This window comes from Schistocerca nitens, chromosome 7 (assembly GCF_023898315.1).
Source record: "Schistocerca nitens isolate TAMUIC-IGC-003100 chromosome 7, iqSchNite1.1, whole genome shotgun sequence".
In the NCBI taxonomy this organism is placed as follows: domain Eukaryota; kingdom Metazoa; phylum Arthropoda; class Insecta; order Orthoptera; family Acrididae; genus Schistocerca; species Schistocerca nitens.
Genome location: NC_064620.1, coordinates 347,378,553 through 347,406,523, shown reverse-complemented (window position 1 = coordinate 347,406,523; position 27,971 = coordinate 347,378,553). Strand labels below are relative to the sequence as shown.

Here is a 27,971-nt window from a genome sequence, read left to right as displayed (position 1 = left end):
GAATTCTTTTACGAAATTTAATTTGCAGCGACATTATATGTCGAACCACGCGAAAGACTACGGACGTGGAAAATGTGATTGACCAGATCGTGCACATGAAGTTATTAAACTTAAAAGGAAGCTATCTGAAGAAGATCTGGACGACGAAGAAAAATCAACTGAGGCAGCTCTCAGAGTGGGTTACAAAATTGCTTTGCTTGTAGCAGAATCCCTGCGCCCCTTAACTGATGGCGATTTAATAAAAGAATGTTTGGTAGTTGCAGCGGAACATTTGTGTCCATCTGAAGTTGAACAGTTTCGGATTGTGCCATTATCTAACATGACCATTATGCGTCGCATACAGGACATGGCAGACGACGTCCAGAACCAGCTTGCAAATATCTGTAAAGATTTTATGGCGTATTCTCTAGCTCTGGACGAAAGTGTTGATATCACTGGAACAGCGCAGCTTGCCATATTTATTAGAGGTGTTAATAGAGATCTTCAGGTGAGGGAGGAGCTCCTCGATGTAGTAGCCATGAAGAATACTACAACCGGAGGTGATATTTTAAGTAGTGTTGAAGAAAGTGTTGAAAATATAGGATTGTCGTGGAATTCTTTAGTTTCAGCGTCTACAGATGGTAGAGGCATACACTAAGGTAATAAAATTATGTGGCACGTATACATTCTCCTTTATTTGTTTCATTTGTAGCAGTAATAATTCGTGAGTGATATCCCTGCAGGTGGCCGCGGATTTACATCGACTGGCGGCAGCTGTTGTGTGCCCCACGTGACTCTCCCCACTCTACACTCTGGTCCGGTAGTGGGGGTAGCGTGCTCGCGCTGCTCCGTGCTCGCGCCTTGCTGCTCACAGCTTGCTCCGCGGAGCAAGCTGTGAGCAGCAAGGCGCGAGCACGTATGTTGTGAAGCCCTGGGTTAGAGTGTATCGTAGACGTCAGGAAGCCACGGAACAGATCCAAGACACTGTGAAAGCTGGTGGCGGTCTGTAATGGTGACCATTGTTTTTACATGAAATGGACTTCACCCTCTGAATGTTCGACTACTCGGAGCGTAGGTAGCTGCTATTCGAGGACTTCATTTCCCAAACAGCGATGGAATTTTTAAGGATGATAATGCGTCATGTCACCGGGCCACAATTGTTCGTGGCTGCTTTGAAGATCATTCCGGACAAATCGAGCGAATTTGGCCACCCAGATCACCCGATGTGAGGCACATTGAACATGTAAGGGACGTAGTCGAGAGCTCAGTTCATGCACAAAATCCTGCACCGACAACGCTTTCGCAGTTATGCATTGCTATAGAAGTAGTATAGCTCCGTATTTCTTCAAGGGACTTTCAACGACTTGTTGATTCTATACCATGTCGAGCTGCTGCACTACGCCGAGCGAAAGGAGTTTCGACACGATATTAGAAGGTATCCAATGACTTTGTATGTAATGACATACACAAAGGACTCGCCCAGTTAGCAGGGCGCCTTAACACGCGGCTCCCGGGATTCGGGGAGGGGCGCCGTCCCTGCATCGAATCCGCCCGCCGGATTTTACATCGAGCACCGGAGTGCCAGCATGCCGGGATGTTATTTTTATCGAAAATGGAAAATCTAGCAAAATAAGCCAAAAGAAGTGCAAGAGAATCGTCGAGCCATTTAGAACTTTAGACATAGTCAATCAACTGCTCAGTATATAATTCGATCGAAATTTATTGGGGAGCCTAGAACGGACAGCGATAGCAAGATGGCGGACAGGGAGCCATAGAGAACAAGATGACGGAGCATGGATACTCTAACAACCCTACCACAACAAAGGTCAAAAATTAATTATGATTGTAGTGTTGCTCACGCTGCTAAATATTGCATTTTCGGGCAACAACAAAGTTCTATTATGTGGCAGGTGTCATTAGAGCACAGTTAATAAAGTCATTTCTTGAAATAATGGATAAACTAGGCACTCATCTTTTCGTGTTTCCCACGCTGGTCTCGATGTGAACTCATGGCTCACTCGTCGAAAATCTAGGTAGTGATGATTCCAAGCTCGGATGCAAAGAGGCCTAGGTCTTATTCTGCGATATTCAAAACTTTTATAGATGTGTTTCATAAACCATTCTTGAAGATTAAACTTTTGCAAGTTAGGACAATGGTGATGTAAAAAAGTAATCTGCACTCCGAATTTAAGTTACACGTCTTTTTATTACTTTTGTTGCAATATCACGTAACTCCTTCCAAAACATCACTTCACAATATAAAACATACTTGAAAATATCTTCCTCACTGTTAAAGTTCACATTTCATAAAGTGACTACAATTTGCGTCTTTTTAACACGACGACCAAAGCTTGACTCTCTAATAACCGCTTACGCGCCCAAAAATCAGAGTTACAATTACATCAAAGATCATAGTGACAAAAGAAAGAATACACATAGGAATAATATCATTGCAATATATACATATCGATGTATCGAAGTACCTCTACATTAATGAAATCAAATCTGAATGTTGTCACAGAAATAGGTTAAGTATTTTACAGAAACGCAGTAGAATATTGCTGGTATCGAGAGGTTGAGGTGAGGTGCCGTAATGGTTATGTAATTCAAGTACCATTATAATACCTACATACTGATTGGCTGTTTCATTTGTTATGGCGGTAAAATACTCGCTTGTGATTGGGAGATCTTATATTACTGGTTCTCCTATTTCCAAGAAAGGAGTACGGCTTAAGAAAGAGTTGAAAAATGTGATTGGTAGAGCATATAGTGTGTGTGTGTGTGTGTGTGTGTGTGTGTGTGTGTGTGTGTGCGTGCGTGAGTGCGTGCGTGCGTGCGTGCTTTATTCCCACTCTGCCGCTGTCCTCGCAGCAGTCCACCATACCTTGTATGTGGCCAATCTAAAGGTCAAAAGTCAGCTCCCATCCAGATCCATAGAGTAGTTTACTCTTCCACTAACACGTCTGGGACACTATCGGGCACAAGTTTCACGCCCGAAAATTAGCATCCCGTAATTTCCGGGATTTACGTTAGCTGTGGGAAGACTTCTGATGCCACATATCTCCGGAAATCAACCGAAACCATGACACGCAGAATCGCTTCTGTATTGCGCTCAAGAAGTACATACACACGCAATTAAGTGGGTGGTCATGAAGATGTGGCTAATCATTATACGATATCGATACACTACGCCATATATCTCCCTTGAGTTATCTTTGTCTGTTATTAGTTTAGCGTAGCACAAGTTTTAAAAACATAAATTGCTGTCGAGATCAGGACTTCTCTTTTGTTAATATGTATAGCGCTATATTATAATTTATACTGCCTCAGATAAAAATAAAGCACACAGTACGAGAGGAGGAAACGAAACTTCATGCATTAAGAGAGTATGTAATTGGTATGACGTAATTTCATTTTCCTGGAGATATATTGAGTCTTAATCTTATGCTCAAAAAGGAGAGAAGGTGAATTAATGAATGAAAATTCGTGCCAAGGTTGGGACTTGGCTGACATAGATCCCCTGCTTATTAGGCAAATTTGCTATCCATTACTCCACCCTGACATTTTGGCTAACATAGGTGCGTGGTGTTGTGAGTAGCACGACTGCTTCGTAAACAGCCGGCACGGTAGCTCAGCGTGTTCGGTCAGAGGGCTGCGTGCTCTCTGTAATAAAAAAACTGAGCCAAAGAATCAACGATCAACTTGAACGGATGTCTTATGACGTCCGCCCAGACCAAACGCAACGAACAATATCGAACAAAATGAATTAAAAAAGAAAAAAGTAAGCTGGTGATCCATGTTCAAGTCCTGGCCTTAGCACAAATTTTAATTCATTACCTTACCTTATATCTTAATCAAAGATAGACAAGTTAACATTATTTCAGTGCTTACAACATCTAGTTAAATTTACAAAGAAGTACGAGCACCCCTTATGGCCTCGATGCGTGTACTGAAATGCTTGTATCCTCTCCTGAGGCAAGCTGGCCCAGAACTGTTGTAACTGGTCTATGAAGTCCTGGATACTGGCACTGGGATGCAGGTGACACCTGAACTATCGTGGACGGATCTGGGAATCTTTCTGGTTGCACCTCAACATCAGGTTGCACCTAGAAAAACAAAAATTCTCTCGTTATCATGTTTTCCACAAAATATCTTTCAATCTACTTGTCATGGTGCTATTTTTCAACAGAACAACGCTCTTCTACATGTGGCATGTTTTTCTAGGTACTTCGACCTGATGTTGAGGTACAATCAGAACATTACTACACGGAGATTTCGTTCTTAAATTGGAACCTGGTCTATGTGGTTTAATGATGTTTTTGAACAACAGTATTCAAGTCTAAATTCAATGATTACAGATACAACGAATAGACACTACCTAGAAAAACATGTCACGTGTAGACGAGCGTTGTCCTGCTGAAAAAAGCACCATGACATTATCGCATAAGAGTTAACACAAAGTGATGCAGGATGTGTGAGATGGATCGTTGTGCCATCAGAGCGCTATCGTTATCTGGAGACATACCCAGTGGCTCCTCACACCATGACGCCAAGAGTAACACCACTGTTACTCTCCAAAACGCTGCAAGAATAGGACCATTATTAAGATCGTCACCATGCTCTCCATCGATACTCATCCAGGATACCTGTAGCTGGGCACAATGCGCCTCCATTCCCAGTCGCAGCATCACTCTAAAAGTAGCCCTTGTTGTGGTGTTGACAGTATCCTCCACAGGAGAAGGTAACTTCCTAGTTCGGCTGCTTCTAGTCTCCTACAAGCGGTGCAAGATGGCACACAATGTTCCAGGAAGTCTACTGTTCTCGCCTGACAGGAGCAGATGTGAACAGGTTATGGTGGGGCTTGGTGCACAATACGGTTATCCACTCTTGTGGTGGTCAGACATGGCCAACTAGGACCTGCAGTCCAACTTTAGGGCTAATGTGACATAAATATTTAAAATCAGGGCTCGACCAGACGGACAAATGGACACCAACAGTGGGACCCCTTCCCACTGTCAGGTAAAGATACTGTTCACACCAGTACGTGGGTTCTAGGTTTGCTCTTCACAGTTATCGCCGAACATCTGACACTGTTCACGCTCCTTATAGACGCCTGCACTATCCCGTGCAGTTCAACTTTCGGCCACTGTCAAAAGGTCGCACAGATATTTCAAATCAAGAGTCGACCAGACAGCCTAATGAAGACCAATAATGAAAACGCTTCCAACTGTCAGGTGCTGATAGCGCTATTCACACTAGTACGCTCCCTCTAGGTGTTTCCTTCACAGTTGTCACCCAACACCTGACGTTGTTCACCCTCCTTATAAACGCCCACGCCATCTCGTACCATCCAACTTCGGGCCACTGTCATATCCAAATTCCGCACAAACAATTCAAATCAAGGTTCGACCAGCCGGCCAAACGGAGATCAATAAAGAGATGCCTTGCAACTGTCAGGTACCGCTGGCGCTTTTGACACGAGTACGCGGTATGTAGGTGTGTCTTTCACAGTTGTCACTCAACATCTGATGCATTCACGTTCTTTATAAAACCTACCAGACCTAATAACAATATTAAGCACAATGAACATGTCTAAGTCTACAAATTTACGTTCGCATTCAACAATGTTTTCTAGGTGCCTCATATTTTTAGTCTGGCTATTTAAAAATAAACTATAATCTACAGCCTGGAATCCCGCGTGAGATATCCAGTTAGGCGATTTAGACTTCCCTCAGAGCTCACAATAGAATGCAAGTCTGGTATTTTGCGCTTCACACATAAATTCTATACTCGAAGAGCCATCTACTATCGAAAATTTGGTTGCCAAGACGTTGTCAGCAGGTAAGTAAAATGAAAATAATTACTGATGGTGGAAATGTGCGAAATTTGAAGCAAGCGTTATGGTAGCTTAATTAGTTAAAGTAACCAAAACAATTCAACAGCAAAAGCTAAGAAGCTCGATGCGAATCGGAACTTCTGCTGTGCACATTCACAAAAGAGAAAAGGAAATAAGGCGGATGTCATAATGGTATACAAGGTAAATACACAAAGCGACCCGAATAGCGACCCGAATAAAAAACCGAAGCAACTTCGCAAACAGCTACAGCCACGGTCGTGATCGGGTTCTTCGATAAAAGCGTAAATTGAAGGCGCCGAATTCACCGTATCGACAATATTTCTTTTTCAATAACGTCGCCGGTCAATGGAAGAATAGCACTTAAGATTTATTGCGCCACTGACGGCTCCTGGCATGTACCGCATTACAGCTGCGCCAGTCTCGAAATATTTTCATTTCACCGAACTTTACGTAATAAAGTGAGTGTAGGTACGAAGTCAGGGAGACGACTTTTAGAGATTGAAATGTCTGAGACGATATTATTTTCTCTCTCCTTGTATGTAACTATTGACGGATGAATTCTGATAAAGTTAGTTCCTTGTAACTACTACTACCTTCGGAATATGTTATCGAATAACAAAAGCAAACTAAGCATAGTTCCCTAATGGAAAGAAGGACCAAGTGCAACTGTCGTTCGCAAAACTAAGATGTAGATTGTATGAAGGTGGTATCTGTTCCCGAAAGAACAGATACCATAGATGACCATGCAGCTACTCTAGAATGAAATGATAATTAAATCGAAACCCTTAGCTGCCGACAGGTGTTGTTGATATACATCAATGGAGACAGCTGAAAATGTGTGCCCCGACCGGGACTCGAACCCGGGATCTCCTGCTTACATGGCAGACGCTCTATCCATCTGAGCCACCGAAGGCACAGAGCATAGTGCGACTGCAGGGACTTATCCCTTGCACGCTTCCCGTGAGACCCACATTCCCAACTATTCGCAACCTACATTCGTAGTGTTCCTAATAGATACACTCCTGGAAATGGAAAAAAGAACACATTGACACCGGTGTGTCAGACCCACCATACTTGCTCCGGACACTGCGAGAGGGCTGTACAAGCAATGATCACACGCACGGCACGGCGGACACACCAGGACCCGCGGTGTTGGCCGTCGAATGGCGCTAGCTGCGCAGCATTTGTGCACCGCCGCCGTCAGTGTCAGCCAGTTTGCCGTGGCATACGGAGCTCCATCGCAGTCTTTAACACTGGTAGCATGCCGCGACAGCGTGGACGTGAACCGTATGTGCAGTTGACGGACTTTGAGCGAGGGCGTATAGTGGGCATGCGGGAGGCCGGGTGGACGTACCGCCGAATTGCTCAACACGTGGGGCGTAAGGTCTCCACAGTACATCGATGTTGTCGCCAGTGATCGGCGCAAGGTGCACGTGCCCGTCGACCTGGGACCGGACCGCAGCGACGCACGGATGCACGCCAAGACCGTAGGATCCTACGCAGTGCCGTAGGGGACCGCACCGCCACTTCCCAGCAAATTAGGGACACTGTTGCTCCTGGGGTATCGGCGAGGACCATTCGCAACTGTGGTGTCACCGCTAGACACCACACTTGCTAGGTGGTAACTTAAATCGGCCGCGGTCCTGTAGTACATGTCGGACCCGCGTGTCGCCACTGTGTATTCGCAAACGTAGCGCCACCACAGGGCAGGTCACAAGACACGGACATGACCTCGCCCCAGTTGTACGGACGACATAGCTTGCGACTAGACCTACCAAGTATTCCTCTCAATTGCCGAGAGACAGATTAAATAGCCTTCAGCTAGTCCATCGCTACTACCTAGCAAGGCGCCATGTGTATCATTGCTAATTGCTTACTACTATGCAAGAGATGTATTTCAACAAGAACAAGACTACATTAAAGTTAAGTATATTAAAATCTCTCTTCTTTTCTTTATAGTTTTCATCCAGTCTCCTGTTTCAGAATTTACGCCCGTCTGCGTTAGTTTCGCGTGCACCTAGCCACTCATTGTGTCGAGACCTTAGGGAATCGACACAACAATATTTTGGCGCCGAGGAGTGGTGCCGCGCCCACGTTGCAGTCTTTGTGTTATACTTGCTCTAATTTGCTTGTGTCATGGCTTCGCCACATTCTCCAGATGTACTGTCCGAATTTTTTCGCTTGCAGAATCAGCAGACGCAGGCGTTATTGGAAGCCCTTGGACAGCTCGTCCAGGGTCAACGTGCGCTGCAAACCGATGCGGCGGCAGCCGTTTCATCGCTACCGCAGCCACACACCGCTGTCGCACCGCCATTTAGGCCCTTTGAGGCCCATAACGAGAGCTGGACTGAGTGGGCCGATCAGTTCAACTTCCACCTCACTGCTTATGGAATTCAAGGTAAAGAGCGGCAGCCGTTTTTGCTTTCTTGTGTAGGTGTGTCTACCTACCGTGTGATAGTGAAATTGTTTCCCCGACGCGACGTAGCAACTCTGACCTACGAGGAAATTTTGTCGGCTTTAGATGCCTATTTCAAAGAAACAGTAAATGTAGTTGCCAAACGGTATACGTTTTTTCGTACAAAACGTACGGCCGGTCAGACTAATAGGGAGTGGGTTGCAACTTTGCAAGGCCTTACTAGAGACTGCGCGTTTGCCTGTGAATGTGGCCTCCCATATTCAGATACTATGGTGCGTGATGCAATTGCACAGAACGTTCCTGATGTTCGCATAAGGGAACAGATTTTGAAACTCGTTAATCCCTCCCTGCAACAAGTGATAGACATATTGGACAGGCAAGACACACTTGACTTTGCTCAGGCATCATTTGAATCTTCGCCAGCCGTGTGTCACGTTAATCGGCCCGCCGGGCCCGCTGCACGGGACGCTAAGCGGCCCTCGCGCCCGACTTCGCAGCGGCCGCCTCGCTTGCAACCACGTGCGCCGCGTAAGCAAGCAAATGCAGTGAAATCTTGCCCGCGGTGTGCCACTAGACATTCGCGTGAAAATTGCCCGTCACGCCAAGCTATTTGCTTTTACTGTCACAAGAAAGGACATGTACAAAGTGTTTGCCAGAAAAAGTTCAGGTCAGACAATCACACCAATTCCAGGCCCTTTGCTTCGCGCCGGAATCGAACCCAGGACAATCAGGCTCGTGGACCTTCGCCCATGGACATTCATGTAGTTCATGCCCACCCGTCCAGTGACACTTTAGCTAACAGTGACTGTGTTCGTCCCACCCAAAGTGTGCGTCGACGTCGCCGGAAATCCCGTAAAGTTGCAAGTGCTTCTGGACCTGTATCAGTTCAAATTGCACGAGACAGTCGCTCTTGTCGTCAACAAGACAATAAACTTTTTGTGGACTTAGACTTTGCAGGAAAAGTGATCCCATTCCAGCTCGATACCGGAGCTGCAGTTTCCTTGCTCAATAACGACACGTACAAACAACTGGGCGCCCCGCCATTGCGTGCCGCAAATGTTACGTTAACTAGTTACTCAGGACAGCATATACCTGTGTTAGGACAGTGCAGCCTTCTTGCCACATACAAGGGACAGACAAAACTTGTGTCCTTTTATGTTCTTCGTTCCTCTAGTGCAGTGAACTTGTTTGGTTTAGATTTGTTTCAATTGTTTAATATGTCTATTGTAAATCAGGTCCTTTCAGTGAATCAGACTGTGCCTTCCGCCAGTGTTTCTAGTCTTTGTGAAGAATTTGCAGACATTTTTGCACCGGGCCTTGGTTGCGCTAAGAACTATGAAGCGCATTTGGAACTGAAAGACAACGCGCAACCAAAATTTTTCAGAGCGCGCAATGTTCCCCACGCATTGCGTGATGAGGTCGCAAAAACATTAGCCGAATTAGAATCTCAAGGTGTAATTGAACGTGTGCAGGCTTCTCTCTGGGCCTCACCCTTAGTAATTTTGCCCAAACCTTCCGGAAAACTGAGACTTTGCGTGGACTTCAAGGCCACTGTGAATCCACAACTTGTGACTGCTACTTTTCCTTTGCCCCGCCCGGAAGATCTTTTTGACAAACTGTGCCCGGGAAAATATTTTTCAAAATTGGACCTAGCAGATGCGTACTTGCAACTACCTGTGGACGAAGAATCCCAGCGCGTCTTGGTGGTAAACACGCATCTTGGCTTGTATCGCTTCAAAAGACTGCCATTCGGGTGTGCATCCGCCCCTGCTTTATTTCAGCAATATTTACAAACTATTTGTGCGTCGGTCCCTACGGCTGCGAACTATCTGGACGATATTGTAATCTCAGGAAAGACAGAAGCGGAACATTTGCAGAATCTCCGGACCTTATTTCAGGTCTTGCGTCAGAATGGTCTTCGCTTGAGGAAGGACAAATGTGTGTTTTTTGCTCGTGACTTACCGTACCTGGGGCATGTCATAAATGCCCAAGGTATACATCCGAGTCCAGAGCACCTTCGTGCCATTCAGGACTTGCCGTCACCGCAGAACTTAAAACAGCTACAGAGTGTGCTGGGTAAGGTAAATTATTATCACCGATTTGTGCGCAATGCTTCTTCCATTTCAGCTCCGCTTCATCGCTTACGCCGTAAAGGTGTTCCGTTCGTCTGGACGACGGAATGCGAACGCGCCTTTCGCCAGTTGAAATCGGCGTTACTTTCAAATACTTGCCTTACGCCATTCGATCCCCGAAAACCCCTTTTGTTGATGGTAGATGCATCGGATTTCGGGATCGGTGCTGTGCTTGCGCACAAGGATGGCTCGCATGATCGCCCTATTGCCTTTGCGTCAAAATTGCTCTCATCTGCGCAAAGAAATTATTCACAAATAGAGAAAGAAGCTTTAGCTCTAGTGTTTGGTGTTACCAAGTTCCATGACTTCTTGTATGGTCGTCACTTTACACTCATCACGGACCACAAGCCTTTGACATCGCTTTTTCATCCGAACAAGCCTGTACCTCCACGTACAGCGCAGAAATTCATTCGCTGGTCTCTTTTTCTCTCGCAGTACCGCTACGATATCTTGTATCGGTCCACTGCTAAGCACGGCAACGCTGATGCGTTGTCCCGTTTGCCTGTTGCTGAGGATAAAGCATTCGATTCTTCCGAACTTGCTTGCATGTTCATTGATTCGGAAGCCGATGACGTGGTCGCATCGTTTCCGATTGATTTTCGTCGTGTAGCTACAGCCACAGCTGCTGACCCTGTCCTTGCTCCCGTTTTGCGTTTTGTTGCTACGCAATGGCCCTTGTCAAAGTCACGGATCGAGGATCCTTTGGTTCGCCGTTTTTTTGCTCACAAGGAGAGACTTTTTGTCCGACGTGGTGTTTTGTTGTTGCGTTCCGATAATGATCAATCCCGAGTCGTGGTCCCACGTTCGTTACAGTCCTCTGTCTTACGGCTTCTTCACCAAGGACATTGGGGTATAGTGCGAACGAAACAACTTGCTCGTCAGCACTGTACTTGGTTCGGAATCGATGCTGCGATTACGAATATGTGCTCCTCTTGCGTGGCGTGTGCCGAACAACAATCCGCACCGCCGCGGAAATTCTTTGCATGGCCGAATGCCACTTCCCCTTGGCAACGCTTGCACATCGATTTTGCTGGTCCATTCTGGAATGCTCGATGGTTGGTTGTGGTCGATGCTTTCAGTAATTTTCCTTTTGTTGTCCGGATGTCTTCCACGACGTCTTCTGCCACAATCCAAGCCTTGTCTGCTATCTTTTGCATTGAAGGTCTTCCGCAGACTATTGTTTCCGACAATGGCCCACAATTCATGTCCGCAGAATTTCAGTCGTTCTGCAAGGCCAATGGTATTCAACATCTGACATCCGCGCCGTTTTCGCCTCAGTCAAACGGTGCCGCTGAACGATTGGTCCGGACTTTCAAGTCACAGATGTTGAAGTTGAAAGAGTCGCATTCTCGGGAGGACGCTTTGTTGCTCTTTTTGTCCTCATATCGCTCTCAGCCCCGCGATGGTCGCTCGCCGGCTGAGTTGCTCCATGGTCGTCCTCATCGAACTCTGATGTCTTTGCTGCATCCGCCACATCAGGTTCCTGTGCAGCGGCAGACTCCTGCTTTTGCTCCTGGCGACGTTGTCTATTATCGCAACTATCGCGGTTCACGGCGTTGGCTCGCAGGGCGCATTCTTCGCTGCCTCGGCCGCGCGATGTATTTGGTTTTGGGGGCCTCTGGTGAGGTGCGTCGGCATCTCAATCAGCTGCGCCTCTGTCGTCGCCTGGGTTCTGCCGCTCCCCGTCTGCTTTCAGCGACGGTGCCGTCAGGTCAGCGCCCTGGGGACCCATCTACTGGCTCGCCTCATCCCCAGGTGTTACCGACGATGCCTTCCATTATGCCTCATGGCGTCGCGCCGCCGCAGCCGCCGCCGGCGCCGCCAGCAGCGGACGCTTCGCTGCAGCCGCCTCGCGCCTCCCTGGGTCACGCGCCGCCGCTTGCTTCCCGTGACCAGCCGTCCTCCGCCATGGACCTCTTGCCCGCTCCGGACCAGATGTCGTCTTCGCCCGTCGGGTGCTCCGACCACATGGAGGTCGACCCCGCGGCTCCTCTTATATCATTACGTGCGCAAACACCTCATGTTGACGTGCACCCTGGACTAGGTTTGCAGGCGTTTCCTAGCTCCCCTCGGACCGAATGGCCGGGTGCGGGTGGCACAGCCTCGCCTGTTGTTAGGCTCCCCACCTCATCGCATACGTCAACATGGGGTCCTCCCCACGGCGGGCGGAAGCCTTATCTCACGACCGTTCGCCGATTTGCGGGGGAGGAATGTGGTGTCACCGCTAGACACCACACTTGCTAGGTGGTAACTTAAATCGGCCGCGGTCCTGTAGTACATGTCGGACCCGCGTGTCGCCACTGTGTATTCGCAAACGTAGCGCCACCACAGGGCAGGTCACAAGACACGGACATGACCTCGCCCCAGTTGTACGGACGACATAGCTTGCGACTAGACCTACCAAGTATTCCTCTCAATTGCCGAGAGACAGATTAAATAGCCTTCAGCTAGTCCATCGCTACTACCTAGCAAGGCGCCATGTGTATCATTGCTAATTGCTTACTACTATGCAAGAGATGTATTTCAACAAGAACAAGACTACATTAAAGTTAAGTATATTAAAATCTCTCTTCTTTTCTTTATAGTTTTCATCCAGTCTCCTGTTTCAGAATTTACGCCCGTCTGCGTTAGTTTCGCGTGCACCTAGCCACTCATTGTGTCGAGACCTTAGGGAATCGACACAACAGCAACCGTCTCCATGAAGCTGGGCTATGGTCCCGCACACCGTTAGGCCGTCTTCCGCTCACGCCCCAACATCGTGCAGCCCGCCTCCAGTGGTGTCGCGACAGGCGTGAATGGAGGGACGAATGGAGACGTGTCGTCTTCAGCGATGAGAGTCGCTTCTGCCTTGGTGCCAATGATGGTCGTATGCGTGTTTGGCGCCGTGCAGGTGAGCGCCACAATCAGGACTGCATACGACCGAGGCACACAGGGCCAACACCCGGCATCATGGTGTGGGGAGCGATCTCCTACACTGGCCGTACACCACTGGTGATCGTCGAGGGGACACTGAATAGTGCACGGTACATCCAAACCGTCATCGAACCCATCGTTCTACCATTCCTAGACCGGCAAGGGAACTTGCTGTTCCAACAGGACAATGCACGTCCGCATGTATCCCGTGCCACCCAACGTGCTCTAGAAGGTGTAAGTCAACTACCCTGGCCAGCAAGATCTCCGGATCTGTCCCCCATTGAGCATGTTTGGGACTGGATGAAGCGTCGTCTCACGCGGTCTGCATGTCCAGCACGAACGCTGGTCCAACTGAGGCGCCAGGTGGAAATGGCATGGCAAGCCGTTCCACAGGACTACATCCAGCATCTCTACGATCGTCTCCATGGGAGAATAGCAGCCTGCATTGCTGCGAAAGGTGGATATACACTGTACTAGTGCCGACATTGTGCATGCTCTGTTGCCTGTGTCTTTGTGCCTGTGGTTCTGTCAGTGTGATCATGTGATGTATCTGACCCCAGGAATGTGTCAATAAAGTTTCCCCTTCCTGGGACAATGAATTCACGGTGTTCTTATTTCAATTTCCAGGAGTGTATTTGCCCATTCACTCATTACTCGCGCCAGTCTAAGCTGACGAGTCCCGTAAGAGTTCGGGCAAAGTCCGCATTCGCACAGAAGGAGGTCAATGGTTGGGTAGCCTGTAACTATACGAACATGCTATCTGTTCCCGAAAGAACAGGGTCTCGATTTAATTATCATTTCAATCTAGAGAAGCTGCACGGTATCTGGTCTTTCGGGAATAGATACCATCTTCATATAGTTAAAGGCTACCAGGCCATTGACCTTCTTCTGTGCGAACGGGCACACTTTGCCCGAACTCTTACGGGACTCGTCAGCTTAGTCTGGCGCGAGTAATGAGTGAATGGGCAAATATCTATTAGGATCACAAGGAATGTAGGTTGTGGATAGTTGGGAATGTGGGTCTCACGGGAAGCGTGCAAGGGATAAGTCCCTGCAGTCGCACTATCCCCCGTGCCCTCGGTGGCTCAGATGGATAGAGCGTTTTCCATATAAGCAGGAGATCCCGGGTTCGAGTCCCGGTCGGGGCACACATTATCAGCTGTCCCCATTAATGTGTATCAACAACATCTGTCGGAAACTGAGGGTTTCGACTTAATTATCATAAAATGTACAGTGATGAGCCAAAACGTAATGACCACTTACTCAAAATCATATTGTTCCACCTTTGGGACGCAGTTCAACAGTTATTCTGCGTCCCATAGATTAGACAAGTACCTGATATGTTTCCAGAGATTTGTGGCACAGATGGCTAAGCACAGATTACACACTTGCCGTAATTTACGGGCGGTTGGTTTGTGGGCGCGTAGCTCGTGCGCAATAGCATCCCAGTTGGGTTTATCGGATTCAGATAAGCAGAATTTGATGGGAAAGACATCAGCATGAGTTCACTATCATGCTCCTCAAATCATTGCAGCACGGTTCTTGGCTTGTGACACGGACAGTTATCCTGTTCGAAGGTGCCACCGCTGTTGGGGTAGAAATCAAGTATAATGGATTATAGGTGATCCCTAATAATGTTTACGTAGTCCACAACTGTTCTCCTGCCTTCGATTACTACCGCAGGTCACATGGAAGCCCAGGTGAATGTCCCCCACTACATAATACTGCTCTCATTGGCTTGCGTCCGTGGCGCGCTACATGTTTCTAGCAGCCGTTCGCCTGGATGACAAGACCATCGACCGGGTTTAACAATAAACTGGATTCACCCGACCAGGTAACGTGATTCCATTGATCCGAGGTCCAGTCTTGATGATCCAGTGCCCACTGTAATCATAACGGACGATGTCATTGGGTCAATATGGTAAAACGCTGGGGAATATCATGTTGAACACTGTGCGCTGAAAGGTGTGCCCCAAAACACTTGTGTCGCAGTTTCCAGATGCTCGCTCCCAGGCACTGGGCCACAATAATCTAGCGTTTGTCAAAGTTGCGTAAGTCGGCGCATTTTCGGATTTTCGCCACTTATCGTTGCTAGAATGATTCTCCATTCGTCTCCACTCCACTCATATACTTCTCTTACCGCGTAACGTGCCCTCAGCGCCACCTAGTACTGTTGATATTTTTTAAAAATATCGGGAATCCAGTACATCGATATTTTTAAAAATATCGTTATCGGCTGATGAATATCGAGAAATCGAGTACTGACAGAAAAAATATCGACGCACTGGCCTATAAAAATATCGGCTGCATATTGGAAATATACTTCCAGTTCTAGAGCTGGTATTGATTTATTATTAGAGATTCTATACATCAACAAGCTAGCGGCCTGCTTATCACCCATAGAGCAAGAATTGAAAGGAAAACGATACACGTTCACGCTCGGCGATAAGCCAGTTTCCTAACAATGGTAACTGCACGTTAAGTGGCGCAATGTGTCCCATGAGTCCGTCGTTCGGTTTCGTCACACATCGGATTTGACCGGAACACTTCGTGTCGATTTTCCTGTTTTTTTTTCATTTCTGCAAACACCAGCCACCTAGTACTGAAAAAAGTTCATGGTGAAGTTAATGCCGAGCGCCGATTACGTCAACATTTCTCCTCCAATGTCTTCGCCCATCGCAAAGACTAATGTTGTCACCCAGATTTTTTTCATCATTTATTGAAGAACGACGATTTGAAGAAATAGCATACTAATTGCGTTAAAAATGGATTTTTAATGCAACTGCGTGCTATTTATTCACATCGGACATTTTGTTATTCCATTCACACCGCCCCCTCCCCTCTCCCAGTGCAATCGGACTTCTTCTTTGTGCCACCTATACCTAACTCACACAGTCAAAATGAAATACTGGACGTGATGAAAGCTCAAGAAGTAGTAAGTATCCTTATACAGTGAAAGTAAAATTATGTTCTACTATGGTTTCAAAGGACAATTTCAAATATTTACCGAAAACTGCAAAAAAATATAGTATAAAATTATCGGCCCTCGATATTACCACTTCGATTTCCATTTATCGATATATCTGGGGAAAAACACCGCCAAATTGATATACTTTGCGAAAAATATCGATATATCAATATTTTATCAACAGCCCTAACGCTACCAGGCGGTATATAATCTCGCGTGGGCAGTGGTCATAATGATTTAGCTGATGAGTGTATGATTTATTTTAACTGTCTGTTTTGATGATATTGTAATTATTTTTCCGTCCTTTAAACGAGTATACATACGGCTGCTACACTGTTACACTGTTCGTTTCGACGACTATTGCACTCATCCAGCTTCTGGTGAAGCCAGCCATCCGGGTCGAGACCGGAACGCATGTAATCAGTAGTGAGCGCCGACAAAACCTACATTTACACAGTGCTGTGCTTTTTCCCTCTTAAGCTAAATAAAACAGGGGAAAAACTACAAAGCACTCCTCAGTTTATACACCTCCATCCTTCATTGCGAATAATTCAGCAGCTCCTTAAAATTCCCTCTCTTCCCATTCACAATGAACACTTGTATGTAAACTGTACCGACGGCAACTGCGATACCAACGACCCCACTCTTTGTAAGGTCACTGATATCGATAGTACCACTATGTTTTCCATCCCCTTACTATTGTCTGGCTCCTGAGACGTTCAGCAGGCACTGCCATTTTGATATGCAAATAGCCATATCATCGAACGAAACTCTAGTTAAAGTAAATTCATATGGTATTACTGACTGGGAGTCCCTCAAGAGGGATGGTCACGCCCTTGTTTGCAAGCTTTTTTTTTTTTTTTTTTTTTTTTTTCAGTTGGACGACACATCGGCAGCTTGCTCGCACTTACCCTACCCCAGTAATGCTATTGGCGGAAGGAGACCTACAGTTCAATATGGAATCCGAACCAGATGTTGTTACTGGCATATCTTATCATTGAGAGGTGAAGGCTGGTATAAAGACAGATATTATTGTAAAGGACTCGTACATATACTGATGAGCCAAAACATTGTGACCACCGGCGTAACCAGCTTAATAGCTTTTTTGTCCGTCTCTGGAACAAAATACGTCACCGATTCTGCTTATCAGAGATCCCAGTTTGTTGGGGGGCTTGTGGAGGTATATGGCACTAGACCTCTACGCGCGGGTCATGTAATCTGCGTAAATAACGGCTCACTGATTTGCGTACGCGGTGATGGCACCCAATGACGATCCAAACGAGTTCCATGGGATTTACATGAGGCGAACTGCTCGGCGAGACATTAACGTGAGCTCACTATAATGCTCCTGAAACCACCGTAGCACGGCTCTGGAAGGAAGCCCGGACAGTTGTACTGCTAAAAGATAACATCGCCTGCCGGGAAGACATCTGGTATGAAGGGACACAGGTGGTTCGCAGCTGTCAGTGTCAATTCGATTACTACCATAGGTCTCAAGCAAGCCCAGGAGATGATGATGATAATGTTTGGTTTATAGGGCGCTGTACTGCGCGGTCATCATGCACCCGTACAAGGTCCCAATTTTTACAGAATTTAATTTCTTTTTCATAGTCCAATCTAGCCACTGTCACGAATGATGATAATGATGAAATGATGAGGGCAACACAAACACCCATTCACGAATGATGATGAAATGATGAGGACAACACAAACGCCCAGTCCTCGGGCACAGAAAATCTCCAACCCGGCCAGGAGTCGAACCTGGGACCCCGTGATCCAGAGGCAGCAACACTAGCTACTGGACCACGAGCTGCGGACGCAAGCGCAGGAGAGTGTCTCCCATAGCCAATACTGCTCCCACCAGCCTGCATCCGTGACGCGCCGCACGTTTCGAGCTGCCGTTCACCTCTATGACGACGTTTGTGGAGACGACCATCGACATAGTGTAGCAAAAATGTGGTTCACCCGCGGAGCCGACATGTTTTCTTGGATCTACGGTCAAACCCTATGGTCCCGTGCCCACTGCATTCGTAATTGACGATGTCTTTGGATCTACATGCGAACATGTAGGGGTGGTCTGCTGCGGAGCTCCTTGTTCAACAACGTACGATGAATGGTGTGCTCCGAAATACTTTTGCGTGCGCCAGAATTGCGCTCTTTAGGCATAGATGCTACAGATCACCATCTATCCTACTTTACAGAGTAGCTAAGCCTCCGAACCCACTGCTCTGTAGACGCCAACCATATAGCGCGAAGTGTTAGTTTCACTATATTTCTGCCTCTTTCCGTAGATGCTCACGACAGTAGCATGTGAACATTGGACCAGCTGCACTGTTTTCGAAGTACTCGTTCACAGGCTCTGCGTAACAATATTCTGCCCTTCGTCAAAGTCGCTTATCTCAATATATTTCCGCATTTGCAGATCTTACCTTCTCAAGGGTGATCCCCCATCCGTGTCAGCTTCGATTCACATACTATTGTTACCGCGTCAGGTGCCGGCAACGCCACCAATGTTGCGATGAGCAGTGTTCATAATGTTCTGACTCCACAGCGTATGGCTATAAGGAATGAAATCTGGCAACGTTCGTGTTTCCCGAAGCCTCCGCGCACGGATAAGTCCACTGCTGAGTCTGTACACAGAATAGGGAATCATCTGTAAACACAACGTGATGAAACTCACGTGTCCTATGTAGTCGTCGAGCCCGTCACTCTCAGCACAACTGTCTTTTCTGTTGTGTCAAACGAAGTTATCAACAGCATTGCCGACAGTCTGTGGTGCTGCAGGCGTCGTCGCACTCTCCGTGTTGATTATGTGTGTTACTGCAAGCAAGCCCGTCTCCGGCCTCAAGATATGTGACGCTGCTGTACCATCTTGCAGAGCCGAGAGAACAGTGTCTGCCCTCTCCGGCACTAGTCGCGTGGGCCGTTGATCTCCTGCTCGACGTCAGTGTACCCCTCTTCAACTCATCTATTCCATATCCAGATGAGACTCGTCGGATCCCGACTAATATCGTCGGTACGCCTAGATTGTATGGCCAAGTTGAGGCATTTGGAACACACGGATATAGTCTTGGGAGTAAACTCTGGCTTTCGGGTAGTAATTACCGTGCAGTGATTAGCGTACGGGATCCACAATCAGCGTGACGGCGGTGCAGATCCCCATCTGACAGTCCACATTTAGGATTTCTGTGGTTTCCATATATCGAATATGCCGAATGCCGGGCGAATGTTTTGAAAAGGGCACGGGAGATTTCTTTCCCCAACGTAATTTTGCGCTCCGTCTTTCATCACCATCGTCAAGAGGACATTAAAGCTAATGTCCCTTTTTTCTATATCACCAACGATTTGATTTTAAGACATTTTATAAGAACAAGAAAATACGATACCTACACTGGGTAACACAATCACAGGATCACTTTTATAGCTCTTTCAAAAGCCTGTAATTGTCTCACATTGCGACCCAATTTGTCTGAAAGATGCATAAAATTTACATCTGCATTGGTACAGAAGTGTGGCGCCCTGCAACGTGAAGTCACCCCCCAGCTGGACTAATCTTCAAACTGCATGTTCAGCAAGAATGATGTCACAATGGCACCAAATTAACCACAGTTCTGCCCAGCGCCACGGAGGGCGTGTCACGCGGTGGGAACGTCGTCACAGCCCCTCTCCCCCCTTACCCGCACTTTATGCCTTGTTTTGGCACAACCACGACGTCCAGAATTGTAATCACGCGGTTTTCTTTTGGGTCGTCGAGGAAACCATTTCAGACACACCGCCGCTCAGAGTCGACACGAGAAAGGCGTCAGGAGTGGTATAAAGGGCGTAAGTGAAACCATGCCTTTCCTTGGGGCGTTTATTCCCACACATTTCACGGGAGAGAACGAAAGTGAGGTGAGTACCAGCAAGACTTTTTTGACAACCTTTGACACTGCTTACACCCCCTATCGTTTCAACTCTTCTCTAAGAACACTGTGCAGCTGAAACCACATTGAACGTGGATTTCAGCACCATCCAAAGCAGAAAATGTGCTTATGCTTTTGCAGGCCTCCCAGTTCTACAACGCCCTGGATGGCACTTAATCACCTTGACTGAGCATTTTAAAAATAAACGTGTACAGGTACAACCTGTGAAGTAGTCCTAGGTGCCTGCAGGCAGGAAACCCCTTGACAACCTTGCAATTCCAGATGCCTGCAGGCGGCTGGAACTACTTGTACTTTGCAGGTTGTCTCTATCGAGAAATATTTTTAAAATTTTCCGTAAATGTCGGCTTGATCTACCGAGGGTGTTGCTGAATTGTGGGACCTTAGAGGGATCCTTTGCCGTTTTATTCACCCATGTGTTAACGTCACCCCATCCTGTCACCTCGTCACAGGAGGGCGCGAAACGGGAGGGCTGAAAATACATGAGCACCATTTTCTGCTGCAGATCACGTTCAGATTTCGTCGAATACTCCCCAGCTGTCGCGCTGCGCTCCAAATGGTGCGATCACTTTCAATGGGGATGCAGCCGTACAATTTACTTAGAGAAGGGCTGAAACCATCGGGGTGTCAGCTGTGTCAAAAAATTGTCGAGGACGTCGTCTTGATACACATTGCACTGACGCACTTTATGCACCCCTGAGGTCTTTTCGTGCTGATCCAAAGCGGTGATGTGTCTGAAAGGTTTTCATCGACAAGTCGTGACAAAGTGGCGTTATTTCATGGCTGGGCGTCGCGATTGTGACCTCCATTGCTGAGGCGTCGGAAACGAGGGGTGAAATACGGGTAAGAGGGACTGTGACCACCAACCACTTTCTCATCGCGTAGCCCGTCCACGGTGGCGTTAGGCAGAAATGTGGTGAAATTTAGTTTAAATTTGACATTATTAACCCACCTTACACCGTACGTGAACTTCTGAGCTCTGTTTCCTTTCGCATTTTTCAACACCGTGCTATGTGAAGCGTTGTCGAGCGCGGGGTGACGTCACGTCGCAGGGCACTACATACGAGAGTTGGAACTTAAATAGTGGCAACTATTTATTCACATCCGATACAAAAGAGTTACATGTTTGCACCTGTTACTGTCCTTCAAAGTAGTCACCGGCGTTGTGTAGAAACCGTTGCCAGCGATGTGGAAGGCGTAGTAAACCGTTAGCAGAGCCTTTTCTGTTGATGGTGCGAATGGAGCGGTCTAAAGTTATGGTGATTCTCGTGTACGACTGTGATGGTGTTATCCTAACGCATTACGTTCCTCCACGGCAGACCGTCAATACACAGTATTACTGTTCGTTTCTGGAGCATCACCTGCGACCAGCATTGCGAAAGAAGCGGCGCCACTCTCTGCGCAACCCATCCATCATTTTGCACGACAATGTGCGGACGCATACAGCGCAAACTGTGGCTGCTCTGTCCTGTCAATGGGACTGGGAAATACTGTACGATCCACCATACTGTTCCAGAGATTCGACAGGCAGTACACCGCTCCTTTAGCACCATCAAAAAAAAAAAAAAAAATGGTTCAAATGGCTCTGAGCACTATGGGACTTAACATCTGAGGTCATCAGTCCCCTAGAACTTAGAACTACTTAAACCTAACTAACCTAAGAACATCACACACATCCATGCCCGAGGCAGGATTCAGACCTGGGACCGTAGCGGTCTCGCGGTTCCGGACTGCAGCGCCTAGAACCGCTCGGCCACCCGGGCCGGGCACCATCAACAGAACAGGCTCTGCTAACGGTATACTACACCTTCCGCATCGCTGTCAACGGGTTCTACACAACGCTGGTGACTAATTTGAAGTACAGTAATAGGTGCAAACATGTAACCCTTTTGTATCGGTTGTGAATAAATAGTTGCCACTATTTAAGTTCCAACCCTCGTATTTGCACCATTACATGGGGAAGTTGTAGGCACCTTAGTCCCATATTTCAAAAAATGGTTCAAATGGCTCTGAGCACTATGGGTCTCAACTTCTGAGGTCATCAGTCCCCTAGAACTTAGAACTACTTAAACCTCACTAACCTAAGGACATCACACATATCCATGCCCGAGGCAAGATTCGAACCTGCGACCGTAGCAGTCTCGCGGTTCCGGACTGCAGCGCCTAGAACCGCACGGCCATTACGGCTGGCCCCATATTTCAAACTTACATACTGCAAAGAGAGACAGTTACGGGGTTTCGAAAAAGTGATCCTTTAATAGGGCTGCGCAGTGTATATAGGGAAGGCAGACACACGCATGCTGTTCATAGATTACTGGAAGGCTTTAGACAGTGCTCAAATGGCCTCTAAGAGAAGTAACATAGCTCAATTGTGTCAGATTGCAGTCTTTTATTTATTTATTTATTTGAGGTAGTGGAAGAAATCCGCTGAACAGGCAAAATATTATGACCACTGCTCATAGCGAGACTAAATGCCTCCTGGTGGCTTTGCAGGCACATGATGCAATAAGGAAAGTATGTAAGATGACCAGAGACGAATTGAGATCCATTCTAGCGACGACACAAAACACAATCGCTGAATCCGTTGGCATAAGCAGCTTTGACAAGGGGACGAGTAAAGTGTCGGACGCCCCCACAGAACGTGAAGGTTGGAGAGCAGGATAAGGCGGCTATCTGTAGCAGATATGACGACGGAGTTCAATGTTGGTAGAGGCACAAATACTCCAGAGCTCACCGTTCAGCGCTCATTGTTGAACATAAGGCTCGGCAGCAAATGAATTCTAAGTGTTCCCACGTTGACCTCAACTACGATTGCATTGAGCGCAGAGCCATCGGGACTGGTCCTTGGATGAATGGGAACGTGTCGCCTGGTCGGTTGAGTAACCCAGCTTATTAATCCAAGTCAATGGTCGATCGCGGATACGCCGTCATCCAGGCATAAGCTATCGGGCACCAGGTCCGCGCCCACAAACCACCTCCCAATAATTGCTTGACCGATGCGTAGACATCCAGGGCCACATAAATCCCGAGATCTACCAAGGACCTGTCGCTTCCAAGTCACACTTAGTCGGTGCTCTAATGTGTTTCAAAGGTGGACCAATACGCCAGTAGGCATTCAGGAAAGATATAGAACACTATCAACAACAAAAATTGTCTACAAGGTTGTATTTTATCAACCACTCTATTTTATTTCTTGGTATTATTATTAGATAACAGATAAATAAATTCAAAATTATCTTCTAACACAGAAATTGTTGCATGCCATTTTATTTGCACCCTTATGTGTATAGACCATGACTAAAAATGGTTCAAATGGCTCTGAGCACTATGGGACTCAACTGCTGAGGTCATTAGTCCCCTAGAACTTAGAACTAGTTAAACCTAACTAACCTACGGACATCACAAACGTCCATGCCCGAGGCAGGATTCGAACCTGCGACCGTAGCGGTCTTGCGGTTCCAGACTGCAGCGCCTTTAACCGCACGGCCACTTAGGCCGGCTAGACCATGACTATCATATCGCAACAGAAACAACATCTGCAACATTAACTTCACTCATTACATAACAGCATCGTCGACACAGTGGATTTATATATGTGAGTTAGGCATGCGCCTGTTTCTCTTCACAAAGTTTTTCCTGTAGCGTTTGCGAATATTTCGTGGCAAGAACGGTTGCTGGTAAGTCCCCGTGAGCTCGATTCTCTCTCATTTTTACATTCAGGGTCTTTTCGTGAGATAATCATAAGAGGAAACATTGTATTAATTGACTCAGGTGAAGAGTAACTGAAATAATCCTGAAATTTGTTACATTTTTTTGCTATAATCTCGTCAAAATGTTTGAAATAGATTGAAAAATATGACACGCACAAGATTAAAAGTCTTACAATAATTAATCAAATAATAAATTTTTTGCCGGCCGCGGTGGCCGTGCGGTTCTAGGCGCTTCAGTCCGGAACCGCGCGTTTGCTACGGTCGCAGGTTCGAATCCTGCCTCGGGCATGGATGTGTGTGATGTCCTTAGGTTAGTTAGGTGTAAGTAGTTCTAAGTTCTAGGAGACTGATGACCTCAGATGTTAAGTCCCATAGTGCTCAGAGCCATTTGAACCATTTGAATAATTTTTTTTATATATCGCGTTTTTAAAACGGTCTGAAAAGTAGAAAATAATTTATCCTATCTCCAAACAGATTCCTAACCCCATACAGACAGTCGTGAAAATTTCTGCCTGTGAATCTTTAATAGCTAAGGGAATACTTGTAAAATTTAAAACGAAAAACTTGGGATGCTGTGGTGTACAGACGGTATCAGAGCCAGGATGGGGAAGGTGTAGGCACATTTATTTGGTCCAAGCCTTGCTGACAGAAATTTATTATTTAACAATAATTGGTTATACATCCAAGTTAATAGAACTAAGTTTAAAAGGAAATTTTATCAATAAAAAAATTTTTTTAAAGCATTCTCTAGAAGAACATGCAGCCCCACTCTGAAACATTACATAAAGGTGCTGTTAGTAAAAGGTATATTATATCGTACAATAGTGCAACATGTACAAATATTAACAATTACACCAGAAAAATATTTAACTTGTAATTTGTACATAAAATGATCGATGATAGTGGATACCGTGCCATACACTATGAAACAAATTAAGAATTATTCACAGTAGACACCTGGCACAAGATGACATTCTCTAAAGCATTTCAAATCACAAAATGTTGGCTACAAGTACCAACCCCATAATAAAGTAATTATCATGAAATATAATAAAAGTATATAAAAATTTCGGCCTTAGCCAGGTGACGAGAACCACACCAATGCCGTTTCCTGTTACACTCGAGTGCTAGGCCCAACAAACAACAGCTGGTCATGGAGAACCACGCTAAGCAAGCGAGCATTCCGTCCTCCCCACAAGCTCGCAAACAGCCACACTCATCGCAGTCCTTAATCCGCAGGCACCAGTTGACTCTCCGCCGCTTCCACCCTGTCGCCAAATACCGACCGGGCTGTCCTCCCAAAACTGTTGCTTCGCGCACCAGCGCCAACAGCCCAGATATGTGATCTGGGCCAACAGCGCTCAGTGATCACGCCCCCTATCGCTGCGGCGAAAACAAGTAATATAATCTCGCGGGTAAATCAAAAATACTGAGCTGTGACACTGCTCAGGTGCATACAATACATAACTCATGCATGAATAGCTTCACTACCTTGCTATTATCTATTGCAAGCGCCCCACATTCTTCGTTTTCACTTCTGAAAGTATATTCTATTAAAAATTCACAAATACAAATTTGCAGTACTATCTGTATAGCGTTATGAGTCTGACTATGGCTAAGAGAAATTACTTTATGGTTTTTAGTCCGTTTTAAAAACGTGTTATATTAAAAAGTGTTTTATTTAACTAATTGTTCATCGAACTCTCACCTCCTAGCAACGGTAATGGTATGAACATACTTTTATAAAATTTGATTTTTGTATCTTATTGTATTTTGTAGTTAAGTGTTTGTTTACTGCCCCACATATTACGAGGAATTTTTGTTACATTTCTACTCATCCTTGTCATAATCATAACTTGCATCATAGCCCAGATATTTATACTGAGACATCGGTTGAATTATTTCGTTACTAATTACTGTCTTCGACCGTAATGGGAGTTCATTTTGAAAAGCTGCAACCATCGTTTATTTTTTGTAACGCAAGTTATGGAAGTTACAGAAGAGTGTATCATATAAATTCTGCGAGATACCTAAGGCTGTGAAAACGTGTAATCTCAGAATTACATAAAGTTACAAAACACGTAAGCCTAGAATTTATTTATCACCATTACGTCGCAGACCAATCTCCAGACTATTATAGTGTGTAACAACCGCAACTCTGCTGGTGAAATTTTGAAAATAACACAAGCTAAAAGAAGGAAGGTTGAATAATTGTATTTCCCAAAACAATACCTGCAACAAGCTGCCTAGCGGCTTGACACGTTCCATATCGTAACGGTTACTGTGAGATTGATCAATGGAAGACGTAACTAACTAATTAACCAACCGAAGCAGAAGGGAGAAGAAATTATGATACAGTATTCAGAAGAGGGATCCAATAGAGGTAAAACTGAAGCCACAAAAGACCGTGTAGCCCACTGGTTCACTGAAAAATGTTTTATTCTTTTTAAACCTAAAATCTGTTTCTTAGCTTTTTCAGTTTTTTCCGGCTTTGGAGCGAAAACTTAGTATGTAGACATTTCGTGACGCCCGTTAGGAGAGAAGAAATCAAACAACAACAAAGGAAATTTAATAAAAGAAACAAGGAACTATATCAAATAGTCAGTGACTTTTTGCTTTACTTTAGTATTTACAGCACTGATTTTACTACTTCTCCTAATGACAAAGAAAGGTTTTCTTCATCTGACGACCAGTGCGGAGCTTGTAGCTGCAGTGCAATTCTATAGACACGGCCAAATCGTTGGAACAAATTCCAATTTAAGCTGAAAAACACCTAACATAGTACTTGATATATATACTTCTAGGATTTTTTTCTCGACAACAGTTGGCAAAATTGAATAACAAATGAAAGACAATGTGCAAGTATTCGTCAGATGAATTTTGCTGCTAAGTCTGACTGTCGTTTATTCATAATGTTTGTGTTTTTGTTATTTGATACTCAGTTCATTAAATTACTATGCGTAATACATTTCAGGAAAAAGGTATTCGAATAGTTGTATCTATTTTCTTGTCTGAGGAGACAATAGTGTCCCATAATATTGTAACTGTAGTTACAAGAAAGAACTGTGACCTTTCTCAGAGAAAAATACCCATTTTAAAAACTTTACTTGCTGAAAAGAGTTATACACAAGAATCAATAGCCCAAAAATTAGTTATTTGACAAGCATCAATTAAGCGAATTAGAAACCTTGAAAATGGTGTCCAAATAAACGCTGAGGGGCGAGAAAACAAATGTGAACGCCTAGAACAGCGAGAAATCTTAAGAAGTTCGTACTCAGTAATCGAAAACTTACAAGTACTGACGTGAGATTTGTATCAGTATGTCTCTCAGCTGTTCAACATGTGCTTGAAAGATTACGCCTTCCAACATTTCCAGGAGATGTCGGTGTACCAAGAGGTGTGGAAACTGGTCATCTAAATAGAAGAAGAAGATATGTAGTACTTCAGAGGTATAAATCATAACTTGCTAAGTTACACGAGTTACTTTTTTGAGTACCCAAAGTACAAAAATTCTTGCCATTGTTTTCTGTACTGTAAAGCACCAGTCATTAGTGTAGTGTTTTATTGCTTCTGTCAGATATGTTTCATTGACGAACATATGTTCTAAATTAGGGAATAGATCGTCGAAGATATGAGATGAAGTGAGCGAAGGCCACCATGGTCGACTGCATATAGCAAACCGTGTAAGATACGACTATGATGGTGCGGAGTATGCTAGCATGACATGGTCGTTGAGAAATATACATCGATGAAGAGACTGTCAGATACGATCAGAACTTAAAACTCTTGAGAACTTCTTGATGCCGAAAATGGACCAGAAATATATGGAAGAATACTGCATATTTATTCAGGATTATGTTGTTTGCAAGCTAGAAAAAAAGTCGTGGATTTTTTCACTCGAAGAGCAAAGATGTAGTTGACTGGCCTGGAAATATCGAGGAAACTGTTCTAATTAAAGATTTGTGTGGGTATCTGTCGAGAAAAATTTCAGAAAGAGCAAAATAACACCATCAAATGAGTTCGCTTCTAAGGTTCATCAAACCTGGTTTAAGGACGATGACGTCAGAAAACATACC

The 27,971-nt window shown here is 45.7% G+C and overlaps 1 protein-coding gene and 1 non-coding gene across 2 annotated transcripts in view; one reads left to right on the top strand and one right to left on the bottom strand.

The window, feature by feature from the left end:
- LOC126195613 (inactive dipeptidyl peptidase 10-like) overlaps positions 1-27,971 on the top strand; it is an 801,628-nt gene that overhangs the window by 465,720 nt on the left and 307,937 nt on the right. The window lies entirely within an intron of this gene.
- On the bottom strand, positions 6,676-6,750 carry Trnat-ugu (transfer RNA threonine (anticodon UGU)). The gene has a single exon. It is a non-coding gene; the product is annotated as a tRNA-Thr (tRNA).